Source organism: Hyperolius riggenbachi, chromosome 8, assembly GCF_040937935.1.
Source record: "Hyperolius riggenbachi isolate aHypRig1 chromosome 8, aHypRig1.pri, whole genome shotgun sequence".
In the NCBI taxonomy this organism is placed as follows: Eukaryota; Metazoa; Chordata; class Amphibia; order Anura; family Hyperoliidae; genus Hyperolius; species Hyperolius riggenbachi.
The window spans coordinates 250259385-250278401 of record NC_090653.1 but is presented as its reverse complement, the minus strand read 5'-3'; the positions used below and the strand labels follow the sequence as shown (position 1 = coordinate 250278401).

General features: G+C 42.7%; 1 non-coding gene across 1 annotated transcript; it reads left to right on the top strand.

The window, feature by feature from the left end:
* Positions 1–14802: 14802 nt before the first annotated feature.
* On the top strand, positions 14803–14888 carry TRNAR-UCU (transfer RNA arginine (anticodon UCU)). Its single transcript is given in 2 exon segments — positions 14803–14839; positions 14853–14888. It is a non-coding gene; the product is annotated as a tRNA-Arg (tRNA).
* The last annotated feature ends 4129 nt before the right edge of the window (positions 14889–19017 follow it).

Here is a 19017-nt window from a genome sequence, read left to right as displayed (position 1 = left end):
TGTATTCTAACGAAATCACCAACCGTTGCCACTTTCTATGCGCTCCCGAAAGTTCATAAACACCTACACACACCACCAGGTCGACCCATTGTATCAGGGAACAATTGCCTCACTGAACAAATTAGCAGACATGTGGACTCTTTTTTGAGACCTTTTGTGGAAAGTCTCCCATCTTACCTCAGGGACACCATGGATCTTCTAAATAAAATAAATGATGTGAACATTGGAGAGAACACTTTGTTGGCTAGCTTAGATGTGGAATCCCTGTACAATAATATAGATCATGGCTTGGGTTTGAACGCCACCAATTTTTTTCTTAGATCCAGAAGTGTCCATCTTAAAGAACATTCATCGTTTATTCTGGAGCTATTGGAGTTTATTTTAACTCACAATTATTTTTTATTTCAGAATAAGTACTACCTACAGAAGAGGGGATGCGCAATGGGGACGGCGTGTGCCCCCTCTTATGCAAACTTGTTCCTGGGGTGGTGGGAGGATCAGATGGTTTTTGGTGAGGACTTGCTTTTCTATACCTCTCATGTCCTTTTCTGGGGCCGTTTCATAGATGATATCTTCATTCTGTGGGACGGCCCCAGATCCCTCTTTGTGGATTTTGTGGCACTCCTGAACTCAAATGATATTGGGATGTTCTTTACTCATGAAATACATGATGAAAAAATTAACTTCCTGGATGTTCAGATCTCGAAGAATGATGGGGGTAGTCTTGACACAAAAATTTTCCGTAAACCTACAGCTACGAACTCACTTCTAACGTGGAACAGTTTCCATCCAGAACCCCTGAAGAGGGGTATCCCGAAAGGTCAATTCCTAAGAGCTCGTAGAAATTGTACTAAGGTGACTGATTTTACTGATGAATGTAAAACCTTAGAAAGACGTTTTTTGGATCGTGGCTACCCGAAGGAGGTGATAGTCGGGGCTTATGAAAGAGCACGGACAGTGGAGAGAAAAGACCTTCTGACCCCCAAAAATAGGGAGACTAATCGGGAGAGTGGCCAAGCTAGATTGATAAGTACTTACAATAGTCAGTCCCACAATGTGAAGCGAATTCTGGGGAGACATTGGTCCATTTTGAAGCTAGATCCACAGCTAAAAGAATACCTCCCACAATCGCCCCTAATAACATACAGGAGGGGGAAAAACCTGGGGGACAACCTAATGCACTCCTTTTTGCCAGCTAATACTGGCCAGGGTGGATTAAAGCAGCAGAAAAAGACCTGGCTGAGTGGCCCCCTTAATGGGATGTTTAATTGTGGGAGATGTAAGGCATGTGTGAATGTACTCAAGTGCAAGAGCTTTAAATCCCCCAAAGATGGACGAAAATATGACCTACTGGATTTTTTCAACTGTACTACAGAGGGCGTCGTATACGCAATACAATGTCCATGCTCCCTTTTATATATAGGTGAAACGACAAGGCCTGTAAAAGAAAGAATTCTAGAACACCTGGGTGACATCGCCCATAAACGGAATACCTCTGTCTCCAGACATTGGCAAGAAAAACATGAAAGTGATCCATCTTGCCTACATTTTTGGGTTATACAGAGGTGGAAAATGGGTCCTAGGGGTGGAAATTTGGACCAAAAATTAAAACAACAAGAGGCTAGATGGATTTATAGGCTAGGAACCCTCAGTCCAAATGGATTGAATGAGGGCTTCACCTTTGCCTCTTTTATTTAGGGGTTTTGGCCCCTATGTATCTCCTTACCCTGAGTGGGTTTCTTTCATCTCTGTTTTGGGTCATCATTTCCTCTGTATCCCTATTTTCTTTATACCTTCCTATTTCACCTTATGAGATCCTCCCCCTCCCTTCATCCCTGTCTGTAGATTGATAATCCTATTTTGAGGTGATAATGAGGGTTAATCAATATGAGTTCGTGCGTGTATTTTCCGGATATGGGGCTTTATGTATGTTTGTAGCCCCTAAGCACGATCTACTTTTCTTCACCTGACCATTTATTGGTCGCCTCCTGCATGTAAAATACTTCTAGGCGATATACGTAATGCATATTGTAAGTTGTTCCACGACTGCAATAATATGTGATTAGAAGTCCTCTGGGATGTTTGAAGTTGTCATAATAATCACTGGGCGCCTGGTATTAATGTTATTTATGTGTCTCCTTGGTTACCTGAGTCCTGGAGCGCTTCTAACCAATGATCTGGCTCCTTATAATGGATATACCACCCCCCACTGCTTGCGCAACGTGTTTCTATGGCGACCTCCTATACACGTCCCGCATTTCCGCATGAATGCGGAGCTGACGTCTCCCTTGTGAGCGTGGACGTGTCTCTATGGTAACCACCTATACACGTCTTGCATTTCCGCATTGACGCGGAGCAGGCGTCTCCTCTCTGGGGAAGGTGTAACTCTCTGTTTGGTTGCTGGCGGTGTCAGTTATGACGTATGGACCCACCCCCGTCACATCTAACCACCAATCAGAGGCCCAGAAACACGGAGAGATACTTTTCCTCCGTTTCGAAGCGCAGTCTTCTCTTGCAGTTCTCAGCAGGGGAATATGAATATGTGGACGTCAGGGTAAGGTGATCCTCGGCAATACACCGGGATTCTATGCACCTTTTTGGGGACACATTGGCTACTATAGCTGTTGGCCCTTATTGGTCTGTTTTTTGACAGACAACCCTAATGACCAATGACAACACAACTTCCTGATTAGGTTGGTGGTCGGGACTTCCCCCCAGCCTACCCAGCATCCTTAGGGATTTCCACCACACTATAAAAGGAGAATGGGGATGTTCATTCTCCAGCAGGCTGCCGGGTTAGGTGGCCGTTACTCTGCTACTTTGCTAAATTATTTGTAAATATGTGAATTGTATATTGTAAATGTTGTGTATAGCACTTTAGCACTCTATCACTTGATTATTAGCACTCCTGACGAAGTTTCCAATTTAGGAAACGAAACATGTCGAGTTTGGGTGTAGGGTTCATAGTTTATTAGCGTGAACTAGGAGGATGGTCATGTGACCCAAACTTTTGCTTCCTCCAGTCCGCTGGGTTCACAATTTACTTATTAACTAGCAAATAAGAAAATATGACAAATGTTTTAATGCAATCTTATTAAAAGTTAAATTTTATTCGACCTTTCCAATAGGGTACATTTTTGTTTAGTAATCCTTAATCAGGTGTGTTTTTTGTGTATTAAAGTTTTTTTGGCGACCTGACGCCATCGTTACCCTTTCAGTGAGAGGAAAAAGCATCTTACCAGTAAACCTAACAATGTCAGTGTAATGATCGCTGCTGCAGCAGCTATTACTGGAAGTGGTAGTGCTGCAGCTAAGGCAGTTCTGATCTATTTCCATGCAAGCTGTATAGCTTTGTCTGTTTTTCCCTGCTGTCAGCTTGTGACTGATTATCATTCACCTGTGTGGGAATCTGCATGTCTGCTCCCATTGGATGACCTCAGTATAAAGATCTGCTTCCTGCAGGGTTTCCTTGGGTTTTCATAGCTTCAGCTTAAGCCTGCCTTGCTGTCGCTTTAGCCCCCGATCGTGTTTCTTGTTATAAAGATACTTTGCTGGTCTTTGCATCATATATTGGTTCATTGCCAATATATATGCATACCAGCACGTTTATTATTTTCCTTGTATTTGTGTTACGTGATACATCAGTGTCGCTGATGTATACGTACACGAACTGTTTATATCCTGTGTGCAGTTAGTCAGCTTTCCAGCACGTTTTGGTAGGTTGCGCGTACCGTGACCACCCGTGCTGAGGTAGTTACCCTGCTCCTGGTTCTGTTTGTGGATTGCGTTCATCTCTGCGAAGAGATAACGGATCCTTCTGAATCCTGTTCTGTTACTGTTTGTGGATTGCGTTCATCTCTGCGAAGAGATAACGAATCCTTCTGAATCCTGTTCTGTTACCGTTTGTGGATTGCGTTCATCTCTGCGAAGAGATAGCGAATCCTTCTGAGTCCTGTTCCCTGTATTACTCCATTCCTAGTCAGCGTTCCTGCTTATGTCATATATCGGTTCATTGCCGATATATACATATGTTAGTCAGACGTTACAAATAGTTTCATTGATAGCTGTAATTGTAATACGCTAGGAATACATACTTATTGTATATTTATCTGTGTTACGTTCATCTATCTTAATCCTGCTATTTTCTGACTATCCTGTCCTGTCTTTGTGAGGCACGCCATCGCCGCATCGCATTGGCTGCCTCATTCCAGTCTGTCTGGTTTTGGACGCTTGCTGTCGCTAAGTAGCCGCTAGCTAGCAAGCGTTCATTCTGTCTACCTGTCCTGATCTCCTCAGTTCTGGTTTGTGCGCTCAGCGCTACTTTGCGCTGAGACATAACGAAAGCATTGTTTGTGGCTGTCAGATCTGCACCGGCTCTGTGCGCCACAATCTCCTATTGGAGTCAGTCCTCCCCTCCACTATACTAGGGATAGCCTGTTTCCTGGTGCTAGTGTGTGTACCTCCTCCACGCCAGCTCATGCGTTGCATACTGACTGTGGAGAATACACCACCAAGCCTAACATTATGAAAACCCCATTACCAATCCCCATTCTGGGGGGGATTCCCAGAAAGTATGACACTGTCAATTATGGTTCCTGTTCCTTTAAGAAATTTGAAGAACTTAGCTCTGAAACAGAAAATGAGTTTTTCTCTGAATGTGCCAGGTTCCTGACCAATCCTGATCTCCAAGCGACTCCTGTTTCAACCTGGGCACTCCAACTAAGTTATATTTTGTTTAAAGGGGAATTATTCCAGTGGGCATTTGATGTTCTCAATCATTCCGATTTGAAAGAGAGACCACTGGAATTTCTAGCGTTTGTGATCCATAACTGGTTGCGCATAGATCCATTGCCTTTTCCTCTTAATGAACTCCTGGCAGCAGGCCAATCAGCTGCTCCTTCAATTGCTTGCAAGAATGAGCAGCAAGCAGAAAGTGTTACTGATAATTTTCCTGCAGCTTTGAATAAATCACCAAAAACCGCAAGGTCAAAGGCAAGACGCAAACGTTCTAAGAAACGTGTCCAATCTGCAGAATCGTTATCCTTAGCGACTGAGACCTATAATGAGATTCTGCCATTAACAGATAATGAAATGCAATTGTCTTTCAGGGGAGTTAAATGGACTTATGAAACTACTAATGAACTTTCCTCCCTGGCTAGGGAAAATAAAGATTTTTGTTTAAAAGAATTATCTGAGTATGATTATGATGAGATATTACAGAGTATTGAACAAATCAACTTATTTGTGAACCAAGGGAAGTTTGCATACACTACAGTTCAACACTTGCTACAGGTATTGGAGATTCTTAAGAATAAGGAATCTGCCAATCACCTGCTAATTAACCCTATACATGTGCCTGCCACAATCATATCTGCAGACTGTGATCAGCCTAAATGTTTCGCTGTTAAGTATGCATGGGATCCTCCATTCGAGAGGGGAGAGATGGAAGCCCTGGTCTGTGAATGGAAGAATGATTCAAGTTCATTTTGTCAATTTTACAGTGCAAAAAGTGAAATGGTATTGAACGCATGCATTAAGTCAGCCTATAACCTAATAGAGGCTGGTGTGTGTAGGTATGACTGTGTGGCTCCTTTGATTGATGTGTGGGAACTGATTTTGGATGATTTTTATGTGACTCCGAATTCGCAAATTTGGCGTTCTGACCCGCCTGCTTCAGCACCTTTGGCTGATTCAGCAGGTGATTCGGAGCTCTTTTTGTGTGAAATTGAAGTTCCTGCAATTCCACCCTGTACCATGGATAACTCAGTGTTACTTCCCAGTAAAACAGAAGCCACTGATACATTCTTAACCTTGCCCTGCGCAAATTTCTCAGCAGAGGATCCAGAGGTCCTGCTGACTTCCGAGTCCAGCCTAGCCAGTACTCATGACTCTTTGTTTAGTGAAACAGACACCAGAAAAATCTTGCCTGTCTCTGCAAAAACTTCTGCAGAAATTACCTGTGTTAATAAAGTTCAACTCCTGTCTGATCCAGCAGATGCCAATAGATGCACTACATCAGTTTCCGAGTCCCAGCAATCCTGTCTAGTAAACTCAGAACCCCAGCATCTGAATTTTCCAATTTTACAAATGAATGGTGATTCAGATGCGCAAACATTGTGTCTTGATCTTCCTGTTTCTACACCTCGCTCTAGTTTCGTGAATAGCTCAGAGCATCTGCTATGTGAACCTGAAATCGCAGAATTATTACCTTGTTCAGAAAATTTTCCAATAAATTTGCCCTGTACCATGAATTTTGCAGTAGATCTCTCCAATGAAACTCAGGTCACAGAATCATTATGCTGTCCAGCAGGTGCTTCCATGGTTTTGCCCTGCAATATGGACTGTTCAGTGATCCTGTCCAGTGAAGCTGTGGTCGCAGAGTCTTATGCTTCACCCAGTACTTTGGATACTTTAAACCCTCTAGCAGAGGAGGCTGAAGCACTGCTTACCTCAGTTGGTGTTGCAGTAATATTCACTTGTCTAGCAGCTGTTTTGGAATTACAGTCTGCTCTAATAAAACTTGATGAATTTCTGCCCAGCAAAGCAGAAGCCATTGAAATATTGTCCTCGTCAGCAAGTGTGTCAGATACCTTGTCCTGTACACAGTCTGATTTAACCAAGGTTGTTGAGTCCCTCTCCAGTGTTGTAACAGCCGAGGAACTCCAGCCCTGTCCTCTGAATGTTTCAGAAGTCTTGCCCTGTAACATGGATAATTCTGATTCTCTGGTCAAAATAATAGAAATCTCAGAATTTCAGTCCGGTCTGAGGAGTGTTCCTGAAACCCAGCCCTGTATCCTGAAAGATTCTGGTTCTCTGGCCGCTGTGGCAGAGGTTCCAGAGTCCCCTTCCTGTCCAGGGAATTCCTCAGTTTTGCCTAGTCCAGTGGGGGCTGCTGCAATACTGACTTGTTCTGCAGCGCCTCATGAGCTCCAATCCAGTGTATTAAATGAGTCTCTGTCCAGTCCAGAGGTAGTTGTGGAGTCCCTATCTGGTTCAGTGCATACATCAGAAGATTTGTCCTGTCTTGTTAGTGCCCCTGAATCTGATTTGTTACTGACTTTGCTGGAATCAGCGACATCTAAGTCTGATCCAGCATTCTCGTGTAAAAGTCCAGTAGTTGCGAAGTTTAGTCATGATGATTTTTTTTTGGCCAGTCCTGGTTTTGGTCCTGTCTTGGCTGACCCTGAGGCTCACAGTTCCTTGACATGCCCAGAGGTTTCTCTTGTGCCGGTGTGCCCAGATGTTCTTTGTGTGCCAGAATGCCCAAGTGTGTCTAAGGTGTTAGCGTGCTCTGATGCTTCCTTAGTGGGAACACGTTCTGATATTGCCAGTCTGCCTGCATGCCCAGAGATGGTTCTGGTCCCTGAAAGCCCTGATATTGATGTTTGTCCTTGTGGCCCTGACTCGGGAATTGCCCTAGGTTCCATAGGGGTTCTTGATGGTTCTCCATGTGAGCCTAAGGGGCATTCTGACCTATGGGGATCTCTTTGGAGCTTCAAGGTGTTCTGGGAGGTCTCTGAGAAAACTTGTCCTGGTGCCTTGGACTGGTTCAACAGTGGGTTTTGTGTTGGTAAAGACAGTACCGGTGGGCATTGCAAAGGCTTTGGCGTTTCTGAACGGTTCCTGGAAGGCGGTGGGTATCGCTCAGGGAGTTTCGGAGGGCTTTCTTCTGGAAATCATGGTTCTGATGGGTGTCACACTGGGGCTTGTAGTACTGATGGGCATGGTTCTGTAGGTTCTGGTTCTGATGGGTCCAGTCTTGTGGGGACTGATTCTGGAATTCGGTCTTGCCGGGCTGTCCCGGTCATCATGAATTATCAGTCAGACTGTTTTGTTGGGAATTTCAGTTTTGAAAAGCGTCTGGAATCCGCTTTTAACGGCGGGGGTACTGTAATGATCGCTGCTGCAGCAGCTATTACTGGAAGTGGTAGTGCTGCAGCTAAGGCAGTTCTGATCTATTTCCATGCAAGCTGTATAGCTTTGTCTGTTTTTCCCTGCTGTCAGCTTGTGACTGATTATCATTCACCTGTGTGGGAATCTGCATGTCTGCTCCCATTGGATGACCTCAGTATAAAGATCTGCTTCCTGCAGGGTTTCCTTGGGTTTTCATAGCTTCAGCTTAAGCCTGCCTTGCTGTCGCTTTAGCCCCCGATCGTGTTTCTTGTTATAAAGATACTTTGCTGGTCTTTGCATCATATATTGGTTCATTGCCAATATATATGCATACCAGCACGTTTATTATTTTCCTTGTATTTGTGTTACGTGATACATCAGTGTCGCTGATGTATACGTACACGAACTGTTTATATCCTGTGTGCAGTTAGTCAGCTTTCCAGCACGTTTTGGTAGGTTGCGCGTACCGTGACCACCCGTGCTGAGGTAGTTACCCTGCTCCTGGTTCTGTTTGTGGATTGCGTTCATCTCTGCGAAGAGATAACGGATCCTTCTGAATCCTGTTCTGTTACTGTTTGTGGATTGCGTTCATCTCTGCGAAGAGATAACGAATCCTTCTGAATCCTGTTCTGTTACCGTTTGTGGATTGCGTTCATCTCTGCGAAGAGATAGCGAATCCTTCTGAGTCCTGTTCCCTGTATTACTCCATTCCTAGTCAGCGTTCCTGCTTATGTCATATATCGGTTCATTGCCGATATATACATATGTTAGTCAGACGTTACAAATAGTTTCATTGATAGCTGTAATTGTAATACGCTAGGAATACATACTTATTGTATATTTATCTGTGTTACGTTCATCTATCTTAATCCTGCTATTTTCTGACTATCCTGTCCTGTCTTTGTGAGGCACGCCATCGCCGCATCGCATTGGCTGCCTCATTCCAGTCTGTCTGGTTTTGGACGCTTGCTGTCGCTAAGTAGCCGCTAGCTAGCAAGCGTTCATTCTGTCTACCTGTCCTGATCTCCTCAGTTCTGGTTTGTGCGCTCAGCGCTACTTTGCGCTGAGACATAACGAAAGCATTGTTTGTGGCTGTCAGATCTGCACCGGCTCTGTGCGCCACAATCTCCTATTGGAGTCAGTCCTCCCCTCCACTATACTAGGGATAGCCTGTTTCCTGGTGCTAGTGTGTGTACCTCCTCCACGCCAGCTCATGCGTTGCATACTGACTGTGGAGAATACACCACCAAGCCTTACAGTCAGGCTTCCTAGACAGTATACCTGACATGACTGAATTATTAGCAGAGGCTAAGGAAGTGTTTTCATGCAATGATTCATCTGTCCCTCAACCAGAAATTACCCCTTCCCCGACCTCAGAGGTGGATGAGGCTTTTAAGTCCATTTTCAATTTGTATAAAGATCACAATCGTAGTTGGTGGGAGATATCGAGTTTCAACACGTATATTAAAGAACAAATTACTTTTAGGGGTCTTCGCAATTTAGTCACCCCGCACAAACACACTGATGACAAAGACTTTATGACTGGGTGGAATGCCCTTAAGACCAAACAGACTCTAGAATTGATGACTTTCCTGAGGGATTATGAAGTTAAGTGTCTAGAAAAAATAAATGTTAAACTAGCAACGGAACATAAAAAAGTCATTAATTACAAAGAACATCCTGATTATAAAAAACTGGAAGAGAAACTCCAAAAAAAAGTTGAGAGTCATAAGGAGAGCATAAAAACAAGGAAACATAAAAAATTTGTGCGTGATTGGCGCGATTTTAAAAGTGGGAAGATATATAGTTGGAAAAAGACACCCAATAAAGATCCGATTGTACGGGACGCAGAACTATCTAGTGATGAAACAACCACCGACACTGAATCAGAACCTGAATTAAATAAAAATACAAAACCTGGGGAGAAACCAGGGAAACCAAGAAAATCACGGGGCAGGGGGCAACCAAGAGGGCCAGATCCCACCTCCCCGAACAATCCAAGGCAGCTAAGGAACAGGGACAGATGGGGTTACAAGGCAAATCATTGGAGGAGAAAGGAGGAGGAGTGGTAGATTACAGAGTTGATCCTACCGGTGACATGCGTATTATTAATCTGACGAATTATGTTTTGAATGACGATGAGATCTCAGTCCTCTCCAAGGGCTTAACGTTTGTACCCACACCTGATTTCGATCTTTTTGAGGCAGTAAAAGATGTCAATTTATTTGCGAGAAAACTAGCTGTTTATAAATATATGCACTCTCCCACTATGCAAGCTAAAAGGGATGAAGCAAGGGATAGTAACGCACTTGCCATTTTAAATGATCTCTTGGAGGAAAATCGAACAGGGGAAACACAATTAGGGGCACCACTAAGTAACTTAACAAGTAAGAGTAAATTTTGCCCCAGTATTGGTGGCTACCCCACAATACAAATTTTTGTTGACACTGTAACAAGAGATCTTGAGGAATTGGTAAAACTGAAACATCATACTACCCGTAATCTTAGCAAAAATGAACAGCTAGCTCTGGATGGCCTGATGACTAATGAGGACCTTATTATTAAAAAATCGGATAAGGGTGGAAATGTGGTATTGATGACACGAGTAGCATACATTGAGATGTGCCAAAACATATTGAGGGATGAAAACCAATATAGAAGGTTGGAGGGAAATCCTACACGGGTCTTCTATGGGGCACTTGAAGGACTACTCAAGGTGGCCCTAGGTAAGAATATTTTGGATAAAAAAGATTATGACTGTATTCTAACGAAATCACCAACCGTTGCCACTTTCTATGCACTCCCGAAAGTTCATAAACACCTACACACACCACCAGGTCGACCCATTGTATCAGGGAACAATTGCCTCACTGAACAAATTAGCAGACATGTGGACTCTTTTTTGAGACCTTTTGTGGAAAGTCTCCCATCTTACCTCAGGGACACCATGGATCTTCTAAATAAAATAAATGATGTGAACATTGGAGAGAACACTTTGTTGGCTAGCTTAGATGTGGAATCCCTGTACAATAATATAGATCATGGCTTGGGTTTGAACGCCACCAATTTTTTTCTTAGATCCAGAAGTGTCCATCTTAAAGAACATTCATCATTTATTCTGGAGCTATTGGAGTTTATTTTAACTCACAATTATTTTTTATTTCAGAATAAGTACTACCTACAGAAGAGGGGATGCGCAATGGGGACGGCGTGTGCCCCCTCTTATGCAAACTTGTTCCTGGGGTGGTGGGAGGATCAGATGGTTTTTGGTGAGGACTTGCTTTTCTATACCTCTCATGTCCTTTTCTGGGGCAGTTTCATAGATGATATCTTCATTCTGTGGGACGGCCCCAGATCCCTCTTTGTGGATTTTGTGGCACTCCTGAACTCAAATGATATTGGGATGTTCTTTACTCATGAAATACATGATGAAAAAATTAACTTCCTGGATGTTCAGATCTCGAAGAATGATGGGGGTGGTCTTGACACAAAAATTTTCCGTAAACCTACAGCTACGAACTCACTTCTAACGTGGAACAGTTTCCATCCAGAACCCCTGAAGAAGGGTATCCCGAAAGGTCAATTCCTAAGAGCTCGTAGAAATTGTACTAAGGTGACTGATTTTACTGATGAATGTAAAACCTTAGAAAGACGTTTTTTGGATCGTGGCTACCCGAAGGAGGTGATAGTCGGGGCTTATGAAAGAGCACGGACAGTGGAGAGAAAAGACCTTCTGACCCCCAAAAATAGGGAGACTAATCGGGAGAGTGGCCAAGCTAGATTGATAAGTACTTACAATAGTCAGTCCCACAATGTGAAGCGAATTCTGGGGAGACATTGGTCCATTTTGAAGCTAGATCCACAGCTAAAAGAATACCTCCCACAATCGCCCCTAATAACATACAGGAGGGGGAAAAACCTGGGGGACAACCTAATGCACTCCTTTTTGCCAGCTAATACTGGCCAGGGTGGATTAAAGCAGCAGAAAAAGACCTGGCTGAGTGGCCCCCTTAATGGGATGTTTAATTGTGGGAGATGTAAGGCATGTGTGAATGTACTCAAGTGCAAGAGCTTTAAATTCCCCAAAGATGGACGAAAATATGACCTACTGGATTTTTTCAACTGTACTACAGAGGGCGTCGTATACGCAATACAATGTCCATGCTCCCTTTTATATATAGGTGAAACGACAAGGCCTGTAAAAGAAAGAATTCTAGAACACCTGGGTGACATCGCCCATAAACGGAATACCTCTGTCTCCAGACATTGGCAAGAAAAACATGAAAGTGATCCATCTTGCCTACATTTTTGGGTTATACAGAGGTGGAAAATGGGTCCTAGGGGTGGAAATTTCGACCAAAAATTAAAACAACAAGAGGCTAGATGGATTTATAGGCTAGGAACCCTCAGTCCAAATGGATTGAATGAGGGCTTCACCTTTGCCTCTTTTATTTAGGGGTTTTGGCCCCTATGTATCTCCTTACCCTGAGTGGGTTTCTTTCATCTCTGTTTTGGGTCATCATTTCCTCTGTATCCCTATTTTCTTTATACCTTCCTATTTCACCTTATGAGATCCTCCCCCTCCCTTCATCCCTGTCTGTAGATTGATAATCCTATTTTGAGGTGATAATGAGGGTTAATCAATATGAGTTCGTGCGTGTATTTTCCGGATATGGGGCTTTATGTATGTTTGTAGCCCCTAAGCACGATCTACTTTTCTTCACCTGACCATTTATTGGTCGCCTCCTGCATGTAAAATACTTCTAGGCGATATACGTAATGCATATTGTAAGTTGTTCCACGACTGCAATAATATGTGATTAGAAGTCCTCTGGGATGTTTGAAGTTGTCATAATAATCACTGGGCGCCTGGTATTAATGTTATTTATGTGTCTCCTTGGTTACCTGAGTCCTGGAGCGCTTCTAACCAATGATCTGGCTCCTTATAATGGATATACCACCCCCCACTGCTTGCGCAACGTGTTTCTATGGCGACCTCCTATACACGTCCCGCATTTCCGCATGAATGCGGAGCTGACGTCTCCCTTGTGAGCGTGGACGTGTCTCTATGGTAACCACCTATACACGTCTTGCATTTCCGCATTGACGCGGAGCAGGCGTCTCCTCTCTGGGGAAGGTGTAACTCTCTGTTTGGTTGCTGGCGGTGTCAGTTATGACGTATGGACCCACCCCCGTCACATCTAACCACCAATCAGAGGCCCAGAAACACGGAGAGATACTTTTCCTCCGTTTCGAAGCGCAGTCTTCTCTTGCATGTGGACGTCAGGGTAAGGTGATCCTCGGCAATACACCGGGATTCTATGCACCTTTTTGGGGACACATTGGCTACTATAGCTGTTGGCCCTTATTGGTCTGTTTTTTGACAGACAACCCTAATGACCAATGACAACACAACTTCCTGATTAGGTTGGTGGTCGGGACTTCCCCCCAGCCTACCCAGCATCCTTAGGGATTTCCACCACACTATAAAAGGAGAATGGGGATGTTCATTCTCCAGCAGGCTGCCGGGTTAGGTGGCCGTTACTCTGCTACTTTGCTAAATTATTTGTAAATATGTGAATTGTATATTGTAAATGTTGTGTATAGCATTTTAGCACTCTATCACTTGATTATTAGCACTCCTGACGAAGTTTCCAATTTAGGAAATGAAACATGTCGAGTTTGGGTGTAGGGTTCATAGTTTATTAGCGTGAACTAGGAGGATGGTCATGTGACCCAAACTTTTGCTTCCTCCAGTCCGCTGGGTTCACAATTTACTTATTAACTAGCAAATAAGAAAATATGACAAATGTTTTAATGCAATCTTATTAAAAGTTAAATTTTATTTGACCTTTCCAATAGGGTACATTTTTGTTTAGTAATCCTTAATCAGGTGTGTTTTTTGTGTAAAAACAGTCAGTGCAAGCTCCGCTCTGTGGCGCAATGGATCGCGCATTGGACTTCTAGTGAAATGTAGGCATTCAAAGGTTGTGGGTTCAAGTCCCACCAGAGTCACATTTTAAACTGGAAACCGAAGCCGTGTTACCTAAAAGATGCTGAAAGTGCACCGAAGATGGCCCTCAAAAATCCATCCCTGGAAACTTGTCTGCTGCAACACAGACTAAGCTCTTCATGGAAAGGAGTAAACAGTTCACCTTCACCAGCACAGTTTTTAACCACCTCATCAACTAATGACACACAATTAATCAACTAAGAGAATGAAAGCGTGTCAAGTCTTGCCTTCCATAACCAACATACTTGGTGTTCGCTAATGATAAATCTAGCTTTGTTCCTAAATTTAAACAACAAGCCGCCCTTGAGATTCCATAGGGACATCATTTAAGAATATCCCATCAAGGGCTTCATTCCTAAAATGTATATCTTCTCCAGATGTAGTATGCAAAGCAAGCTGCATGAGCATTGTTGTGCAGCACAAAGGATATCACCTAGGACGTGCAAACAAATTCACATTTTGAAATGTGGAGCGTCTCAGTTCCTGAAGCATTCATGATGGGTTTTTTTAATGAGTGGCACCAATTTCATTAAATGAAACAAAAGAAGTGGATTTGAGAGGTCAGATGTTGGTAAGTACAACCATCTCTGCTGCTGAGTATTGAAAGTTTAGCAGGTTACAGGTAGTAGACTCAGAAAGTTTTTGATTTTTCTTAGAAATCTAGAAGACGGGTTGTGATGATAGCTTGTTATGTAATGAAACAGGTGTTTGATGAGAGTGAGATGGGACTGCTGAAATAATCCAGACTAACATTTGGGAGATAGCCAGATGCTGTACTCTTTCTTCTTATATAACAAAAAGGTAGCCTGCATACATCCTGAAATGCCACAAACAAATGGGTAAAAGCAGATATTTTTCATTTGAAGGTGCCTGGCAAAAACTGTCAGTGCAAGTTCGGCTCTGTGGCGCAATGGATAGCGCATTGGACTTCTAGTGAAATGTAGGCATTCAAAGGTTGTGGGTTCAAGTCCCACCAGAGTCACATTTTAAACTGGAAACCGAAGCCGTGTTACCTAAAAGATGCTGAAAGTGCACCGAAGATGGCCCTCAAAAGTCCATCCCTGGAAACTTGTCTGCTGCAACACAGACTAAGCTCTTCATGGAAAGGAGTAAACAGTTCACCTTCACCAGCACAGTTTGTAACCACCTCATCAACTAATGACACACAATTAATCAACTAAGAGAATGAAAGCGTGCCAAGTCTTGCCTTCCATAACCAACAAACTTGGTGTTCGCTAATGATAAATCTAGCTTTGTTCCTAAATTTAAACAACAAGCCGCCCTTGAGATTCCATAGGGACATCATTTAAGAATATCCCATCAAGGGCTTCATTCCTAAAATGTATATCTTCTCCAGATGTAGTATGCAAAGCAAGCTGCATGAGCATTGTTGTGCAGCACAAAGGATATCACCTAGGATGTGCAAACAAATTCACATTTTGAAATGTGGAGCGTCTCAGTTCCTGAAGCATTCATGATGGGTTTTTTTAATGAGTGGCACCAATTTCATTAAATGAAACAAAAGAAGTGGATTTGAGAGGTCAGATGTTGGTAAGTACAACCATCTCTGCTGCTGAGTATTGAAAGTTTAGCAGGTTACAGGTAGTAGACTCAGAAAGTTTTTGATTTTTCTTAGAAATCTAGAAGACGGGTTGTGATGATAGCTTGTTATGTCATGAAACAGGTGTTTGATGAGAGTGAGATGGGACTGCTGAAATAGTCCAGAGTAACATTTGGGAGATAGCCAGATGCTGTACTCTTTCTTCTTATATAACAAAAAGGTAGCCTGCATACATCCTGAAATGCCACGAACAAATGAGTAAAAGCAAATATTTTTCATTTGAAGGTGCCTGGCAATAACAGTCAGTGCAAGCTTGGCTCTGTGGCGCAATGGATAGCACATTGGACTTCTAGTGAAATGTAGGTATTCAAAGGTTGTGTGTTCGAGTCCCACCAGAGTCGCATTTTAAACTGGAAACCGAAGCCGTGTTACCTAAAAGATGCTGAAAGTGCACCGAAGATGGCCCTCAAAAGTCCATCCTTGGAAACTTGTCTGCTGCAACACTGACTAAGCTCTTCATGGAAAGGAGTAAACAGTTCACCTTCACCAGCACAGTTTGTAACCACCTCATCAACTAATGACACACAATTAATCAACTAAGAGAATGAAAGCGTGCCAAGTCTTGCATCCATAACCAACAAACTTGGTTTTCGCTAATGATAAATCTAGCTTTGTTCCTAAATTTAAACAACAAGCCGCCCTTGAGATTCCATAGGGACATCATTTAAGAATATCCCATCAAGGGCTTCATTCCTAAAATGTATATCTTCTCCAGATGTAGTATGCAAAGCAAGCTGCATGAGCATTGTTGTGCAGCACAAAGGATATCACCTTGGACGTGCAAACAAATTCACATTTTGAAATGTGGAGCGTCTCAGTTCCTGAAGCATTCATGATGGTTTTTTTTTAATGAGTGGCACCAATTTCATTAAGTGATACAAAAGAAGTGGATTTGAGAGGTCAGATGTTGGTACGTACAACCATCTCTGCTGCTGAGTATTGAAAGTTTAGCAGGTTACAGGTAGTAGACTCAGAAAGTTTTTGATTTTTCTTAGAAATCTAGAAGACGGGTTGTGATGATAGCTTGTTATGTAATGAAACAGGTGTTTGATGAGAGTGAGATGGGACTGCTGAAATAATCCAGAGTAACATTTGGGAGATAGCCAGATGCTGTACTCTTTCTTCTTATATAACAAAAAGGTAGCCTGAATACATCCTGAAATGCCACGAACAAAAGGGTAAAAGCAGATATTTTTCATTTGAAGGTGCCTGGCAAAAACAGTCAGTGCAAGCTTGGCTCTGTGGCGCAATGGATAGCACCTTGGACTTCTAGTGAAATGTAGGCATTCAAAGGTTGTGGGTTCGAGTCCCACCAGAGTTGCATTTTAAACAGGAAACCGAAGCCGTGTTACCTAAAAGATGCTGAAAGTGCACCGAAGATGGCCCTCAAAAGTCCATCCCTGGAAACTTGTCTGCTGCAACACAGACTAAGCTCTTCATGGAAAGGAGTAAACAGTTCACCTTCACCAGTACAGTTTGTAACCACCTCATCAACTAATGACACACAATTAATCATCTAAGAGAATGAAAGCGTGCCAAGTCTAGCCTTCCATAACCAACAAACTTGGTTTTCGCTAATGATAAATCTAGCTTTGTTCCTAAATTTAAACAACAAGCCGCCCTTGAGATTCCATAGGGACATCATTTAAGAATATCCCATCAAGGGCTTCATTCCTAAAATGTATATCTTCTCCAGATGTAGTATGCAAAGCAAGCTGCATGAGCATTGTTGTGCAGCACAAAGGATATTACCTTGGACGTGCAAACAAATTCACATTTTGAAATGTGGAGCGTCTCAGTTCCTGAAGCATTCATGATGGGTTTTTTTTAATGAGTGGCACCAATTTCATTAAATGAAACAAAAGAAGTGGATTTGAGAGGTCAGATGTTGGTAAGTACAACCATCTCTGCTGCTGAGTATTGAAAGTTTAGCAGGTTACAGGTAGTAGACTCAGAAAGTTTTTGATTTTTCTTAGAAATCTAGAAGACGGGTTGTGATGATAGCTTGTTATGTCATGAAACAGGTGTTTGATGAGAGTGAGATGGGACTGCTGAAATAGTCCAGAGTAACATTTGGGAGATAGCCAGATGCTGTACTCTTTCTTCTTATATAACAAAAAGGTAGCCTGCATACATCCTGAAATGCCACGAACAAATGAGTAAAAGCAAATATTTTTCATTTGAAGGTGCCTGGCAATAACAGTCAGTGCAAGCTTGGCTCTGTGGCGCAATGGATAGCACATTGGACTTCTAGTGAAATGTAGGTATTCAAAGGTTGTGTGTTCGAGTCCCACCAGAGTCGCATTTTAAACTGGAAACCGAAGCCGTGTTACCTAAAAGATGCTGAAAGTGCACCGAAGATGGCCCTCAAAAGTCCATCCTTGGAAACTTGTCTGCTGCAACACTGACTAAGCTCTTCATGGAAAGGAGTAAACAGTTCACCTTCACCAGCACAGTTTGTAACCACCTCATCAACTAATGACACACAATTAATCAACTAAGAGAATGAAAGCGTGCCAAGTCTTGCATCCATAACCAACAAACTTGGTTTTCGCTAATGATAAATCTAGCTTTGTTCCTAAATTTAAACAACAAGCCGCCCTTGAGATTCCATAGGGACATCATTTAAGAATATCCCATCAAGGGCTTCATTCCTAAAATGTATATCTTCTCCAGATGTAGTATGCAAAGCAAGCTGCATGAGCATTGTTGTGCAGCACAAAGGATATCACCTTGGACGTGCAAACAAATTCACATTTTGAAATGTGGAGCGTCTCAGTTCCTGAAGCATTCATGATGGTTTTTTTTTAATGAGTGGCACCAATTTCATTAAGTGATACAAAAGAAGTGGATTTGAGAGGTCAGATGTTGGTAAGTACAACCATCTCTGCTGCTGAGTATTGAAAGTTTAGCAGGTTACAGGTAGTAGACTCAGAAAGTTTTTGATTTTTCTTAGAAATCTAGAAGACGGGTTGTGATGATAGCTTGTTATGTAATGAAACAGGTGTTTGATGAGAGTGAGATGGGACTGCTGAAATAATCCAGAGTAACATTTGGGAGATAGCCAGATGCTGTACTCTTTCTTCTTATATAACAAAAAGGGAGCCTGCATACATCCTGAAATGCTACGAACAAAAGGGTAAAAGCAGATATTTTTCATTTGAAGGTGCCTGGCAAAAACAGTCAGTGCAAGCTTGGCTCTGTGGCGCAATGGATAGCACCTTGGACTTCTAGTGAAATGTAGGCGTTCAAAGGTTGTGGGTTCGAGTCCCACCAGAGTCGCATTTTAAACAGGAAACCGAAGCCGTGTTACCTAAAAGATGCTGAAAGTGCACCAAAGATGGCCCTCAAAAGTCCATCCCTGGAAACTTGTCTGCTGCAACACAGACTAAGCTCTTCATGGAAAGGAGTAAACAGTTCACCTTCACCAGTACAGGTTGTAACCACCTCATCAACTAATGACACACAATTAATCATCTAAGAGAATGAA